This window comes from Struthio camelus, chromosome 4 (assembly GCF_040807025.1).
Source record: "Struthio camelus isolate bStrCam1 chromosome 4, bStrCam1.hap1, whole genome shotgun sequence".
NCBI lineage: Eukaryota > Metazoa > Chordata > Aves > Struthioniformes > Struthionidae > Struthio > Struthio camelus.
In genome coordinates, this window is record NC_090945.1 from 1,304,946 (window position 1) to 1,310,945 (window position 6,000).

The 6,000-nt window shown below is 49.2% G+C and overlaps 1 protein-coding gene across 1 annotated transcript in view; it reads right to left on the minus strand.

Moving 5' to 3' along the window:
• LOC138067052 (uncharacterized) overlaps positions 1-3,476 on the minus strand; it is a 385,190-nt gene extending 381,714 nt beyond the window's left edge. Inside the window, exon 1 of the mRNA XM_068940999.1 lies at positions 3,419-3,476. The gene's annotated coding sequence lies outside the window, so the exon portion shown is untranslated. The remainder of the gene's footprint in view (positions 1-3,418) is intronic.
• Positions 3,477-6,000: the final 2,524 nt, after the last annotated feature.

Below are 6,000 nucleotides of genomic sequence, written 5' to 3' on the forward strand. Positions count from 1 at the left end.
TTTCACAACTAAGCTCACCTTTTGCAATAATATTTAAGCCTGAGGGCTTGCTCTTCTAAAATATTCTCTATATATTTGATCACTACTACTTTTAAAGACCACCAGGAAGGCTTAATGCTCGTTTAAAGACACATTTCTGCAGCTACTGCCACTGACGAGGATCCAGGGCTCGTGACAAATTAAAACCTTCCAGGGACTCGACCACAGGGAAAAACGATAAAAACAAGTTTTACAGTCTGCCTAACCACAGACGTAGTGTACTGACAGGTATTACACAAGGGCTAGCAATTTGACAAAAGACGCATTGAAGTCATGTTTCCTAGGGCAGACCATTCTCCTCTTAGTGAGCTACTTCATTCCTACCCATTCACTCTCCTACATTCACTCTCCTTCAATACAAAGTTTTAGGTCAATATTTTGAAGGACGTCTAAAAATCTTGTTTGTCTGTACATAACACACACAAACACATTTCACGTTCAAATTAGCAAATGTGAGAACGGCAAGTTTCAGGGAATTTTCAAGTCTCTCTTCCTCTGCCTTCACTTCAGAAAAGCTTCACACCGTTACCTTGGACCACTGCTGACAAAAGGAAATTTATTACTAAATTCAAGAGAGGACTTCATTATAACCTTGTTGGCCTGTTAGAACTTTATACGTAAGTTACCACAAACATACATCAGTCCATCTTTACCATCTGTCAATTGATATGTCCCATATATCAGCACAGAAGGGAGACAAAAGTTATTACGTCCAATGTCCCTTGCTTACACAAAAAGTTCATACTGAATTTGATGTTTCAAATCACACACTTGACAATTTTATTGTTGTCACTGATAAGGGAAAAAGCTCAAATGAAACCAACGTCCTTTGCTGTCAAAGAGAAGGGTATCTTGTGTCTTGAATGCCATCACAGACAGGAAATTGCCTGCACTGGTTTCAAAGAGAGATTTCTGGAAGAAGGGGGGAATGACTTCTTGACAAAATGTACTCTTTCTGAAAATTGTCTGTCAATCAAGGAAAACAAATCTGTGATTAGATGTTAACTCTTTCAAGGTCTACCTTGACCTAATGCTGTCCGTGTAGCACATTTAGGTGCCTTCTTTAGGACAGCATGATCTGGCAGAGAGGAGCTTAGCCTGGTTACTAAAGCTTTTTGGCCAACACCATCGATTTGCCAAAACATTCCTTGACTGCTTTAGTCACCCTCCAATTTATTGCTGTTCATTCCCATCAGTAGCAGCACTGGGGATGCTCAGGTAACCATTTTTTGGCTGAGCAGACAGAGAGGCCTGGAAAGCAGGCAGCAACAGTATTCACAGCTCATAGGAGACATACAGAAACGGGGTGTACGTGAAAGCTAGTGAAGACAAAGCTCAACAGCTCAAGCCTGGACAACAGGAGCGCTCAGCTGGCAGGCTGACTGCTAGCATCTTCTACGAAAAATAGAAAAAGGATCCCAGCACAGGACACCAGATGATCTGGGTTTAATTTTCGGACTTGCAAGGGTACGCGTCTCCCACTGACGCCACAGGGAGCTGTTTCAGTACGGTCCCTATCTGAAAATTTGGCCCTCCTATTTAGGAGCCACACAGCTACCATTCCCACAGACTTACACTTTGCTACATGTGTTTTGTACAGTACCTAGAGCAACAATGCTAAGACTTTGATATAGGCCTGTGGGCACTCTTATAAAATAAGACTAAACACTGAAGCCGAAAGCTCTAGAGTTACAGAAAACAGAACAGGGAAGTACAGAGGAGCCCGTCCCTTTATGCCACTTTAGGGCAATTCAAGTTGACCGAACTTTGTACCAGGGATGCTAGAAATGAGATTTTCCTAAAGTCGCACAGAATGAGATTAGAACACGCTGAATTCAAAAGCGACACAAGAAAGCAGCATGTTTACGCAATGCAAAGTTAGGATGCTGGCTACCATAAGCTGCCAACAGAGTCAAAACAAAAGTCCTGGGATCAGACACTTATGTGGCTATCCAGAGCTGCAGCAGAAAGAGACGACAAGGTTATATCATCCCCTGCTCCAGGATTTAAAATAACTTCTAACTATGAAATAAAATTAATATAAAGATTAGATTATCCACTTTCTGCTCACTCCTCTTTCTCCTAAGGCAGCTAGAAAAACTGTCCAAGAAATTTTCACATTCACCGGGAGGTAGCTCACTAAATCTTTTTACAGCCCACTCTGGGTCTGATTGGAAGTGGGATTTCAGCCCATGCATCATTTAGCTGCTTTTGCAATTTCTATCTCGGTTGCTCTCCACTCTGAGACCACATCTGGCAGTATCTACAATCATTCTCTACTATCATTCTCTACTCATGAAAATGCAATGAATATAAGGATTGCTCAAAAGACTCATATTAAATCTAACAGCTTTATAATAGTCAATAACTAACCTGTCAGGTATTTTATTAAACACTATACTAAAGACTTATCTCTAATATTACATTATTGAATACTATAGGTGGGCTGCGCCGTGGGAGAAGAGAATGCCACCTATTCTATCTCAGCAGCTAAATAAATGTAATTTCTCATATGGGGGGGGGGGGGGGAAGGAGAAGTCTACATTAATTAGCCGTGCCTTTTGAAAAGTCAGGGCACTCCTGACACACAGATATATTTGCTCTGCTCCTTGCACTACTGTTTCTGGCTGACACCTCTCCAAGGTCTGGGGCTCCACTGCCTAATTTCATTTTCCACCACAGCACCCCATCTCACAACGGCACCCAACGGGTGGACAAAGCTCCCCACCACCTCTGTCAGATCCTACACGGTAAAAAAAGGTCTTGTCCTCACCTCATCAGGCCTCCTCAGCCCACGCTGTGGACCTCAGCAACACAGGCAGGGATTATCCTGAGGGAGCTGGTTACCCTTGGTTGGAAGGGCTGAGCGTTGTTTGCAGAGGAGGAAAAAGGGGTTTAAGAACACTACAGGTAACAACTTTCCCAATATAACCCAGTGGGAGAGTCACTGCCCATAGGGTTTTGTGCAGTTCACAGCATGCGGTGCTGCAGTAGCACCCACAGCCCCAAGGTGACACCCCTGTGGCCACAGGGCCAGCACAAGGGGCTTAGGAGAGCAGGACAGGTGTTTTCAGCTCCACACAGGAGACCACTGGGAACCATGGGGAAGAACCGCAGGGCCACAATGAGAGAGAGACACCCGAGTGGCCCCGAGGGGCTCAGGCGTCCCCCTGAAGAGCCTACCCACACAGCAAGCAAGCGCTTCCCAACGACTCACAGGCCGCACAAACACCGTAACACCACAGCAATAAACAAAACAACCCCTCAACTATAAACCCAGGAGGGGGGGGGGGAAAAAAAAAAACAAACCAAAAACCTGACCCATTGCAGACAGCCATGAAGACTCAAGAGGCAGGACAAGCCACATTTCACCACATACCTGCCCCCCAGCAGGAACACCTTCCCCTGAGGGCAGCCAGCTGTCAGGTGGGGCTAAAGTGGCGGCAGGCACTAAAATGGTGGCTGGGCTGAGGGGGGAGGCGGGGCTAAGGGGGAGGGAGGGCTAAGGGGGAGGTGGGGCTATGCCAAGGGGCGGGGCCACACAGGGGGCGGGGCCAGGGTGGAGGCCGGCGGTGGGTGGAGGCCAGTGGGGATCGGTTAGGCCTCCGCTGCCGTCGGCAGGGCCCTGGGTGCTGGCGGGGGGGGGGGGGGATGTGCTGGGGTCGTCCCCCTGCCTGTCTTTGCCTGACCCCCTTCCCTGCCCGCGCGGGGGCGCGAGGCAGCGAGCGGAAGGGGCCGGGCTAGCGCCCGACGCGGCTGGTGGGTCCGCTGCTTTCCGGGTCTCAGGCCTCCAGCCCTTGCCGCCAAAGGAGGCCCCCCGAGACTGAGGGGGAAAAGGGTGGCTCCGGTTTGCCAAGGGCTTGCTTTTTCCTCATTAACAGCAGTGTAGAGGTGTGTGGGGGGGGTAATTATTTCTGGAAAGCTTTTTCATACTTGGTGGCGTGTTAAACGGGCAGCCGCGGATGCCCTCCGTTTAAACCGGTTCCCCTGTCTGGGTAAACCCTGCGCTCAGCCTCCCGCCGTATCCCGTTCGTTGTGCTTGCTGTAGCAGACCGGATCTCCCTAATAGGCCAATTAACGAGCACGGTAACTAAATCAATCATCTGTCGAGAGGTGGGGGCCTGCGTTTGTTTATCCGGATCAGGAATATGCGGTAGATAACGGGTCATTAAAAACGACACTTGCCAAGTCGCAGCCATCACGAGCCTGACTGGCGAAGAACGAGGTTTTAGATAAGCAAGAAAGCTTAGCAGGGCCAATTAGGTTGTAAATGGTTTGGACCGTTGCCCTCTCATATACCGTCCTTATTAAAACCCCCGTAGCCGGAGACAATAGCTTATCTTTGTGTCGGCACAATGATTTTTTAAAATGCGACTGGGCGATTTGGGCATCGCCAACAAGCGCTATCCGTTACCAGCAAATCTGAGATTACCAGGCCGCCGAGCCGATCAGATTATAAAGCTAAAGGTCATCTGGGAGGGAAGACAGAGGGGACAAAAGCACGCTGCTTCTGCCAAAGTGAGCAAGCGAGCCTTTGCAAAGCGTGATTGACTTCTGAAGTGAAACACCGCTGGTCTGAAGGGAGCCGGCCGGCCGGCAGTGACACGAGCCCTACAACCCAGCCGCTGCTCGGCGTGCGCTGGTGGGGCTTCCATCGCCTGGAAACGCCTCAGCGGCTCCAGGAAAAGGAAAGCCATGTCTGCCATGAAACTGGCCAGCAAGCCTGAAGCCAGCGAGCCGCTCAGGGGGTGCTGTCCTCCCCAGCGCAGACCCAAAGCGCTTTCTCCGACTTAGGCCTCCAAGAGCGGGATTCCTGGTTGTTTCCCTGCTGCCCACCGTTTGGTTTCTGCAGCCGGCGAGTGCCTTCCTCCCTGCCCCGCGCTGTAGAACCAAGCGTCTTTGCTCTGCGCGCGAGCGTTTCCGCTCGTTTCTCCTACAGCTTGGTTTGGAAGCAGCTAGGAGGAGTCTCGCAGCTCCCTTAGAGGAGACCGGAGCTCGTGAGGTCGATCCCGAGGTATTCCAGATAACAGACTGTTTAAAGGTGAACGTCCAGACTAGTATCAGAGCTAGGACGCAGCGCCTGGTGAGCATCAGCAGCCTTTTCTCGTTGCGCTGTTGCTCTCACAGCTGATTCTTTGCATGACAGGACTCGGCCTCGGGTGGGCTTTGCCTCTTTGGGAGCGTGTAGGGGCTTAGTGAAAAGGCATGGGATCTGGCAGCTCTTGAATCCCAACCTCATCTCTGCTCCTCGCTTGCCATTTGGCTAGGAGCAAGACGTTCATGGCTTCACGTATCCCCTTTTGAAGGCATCAGGAGGATTAATCAGATCCACGTTTGTAAATAACAGCCTCTACGTGCGGCGTTATATGGCTTACAGGCAGCATGACACTGGGCCTGGAGAGCGCTGGCAACACAGCCCTTTTGATAGATCCAGGAAGTCCTGAAGACAGTTGCAGTGATGACTTCTCAGAAGACTGACGATCGTGCCACCTTCCAAATAAATCCTCTGCTTAGAAACAAACTCTGGGACGGATTTGGAGAGCTGCCCAGACTGCTTTCACTCATAAACTTCCTTCGCCTGCCCCATTTCTTACAGGTTACGGTCCTCTTCTAACATGGGGGAAAGGCAGAAAAAATAATTACAAAAACGTCTATCCTTTTTTTCCTTAGAAGATGTAAAAACTGGTTCAGCTCTTGTTCGCTTTTCATCCCCCTCCCCCAATATACATGCATGTGCTAGCAATCAAAGTGGTGAAGAAATCAGCCCTTCTTTAGAGGGCGAGCAGCATACTTCAGTTAAGCATGCGTTCACCCAGCAGAAATTCTGCCCTAAACCTCTGGCTCATTTCCATACATTATATATCCTGTCAAGTGCATCGTACATGCCTGTGCAATAGCCACGTATTTAAAAAAGAGAGCAAGTGCATGCATTTTCTCCCCACATTTAGCCTGAAGTGACTT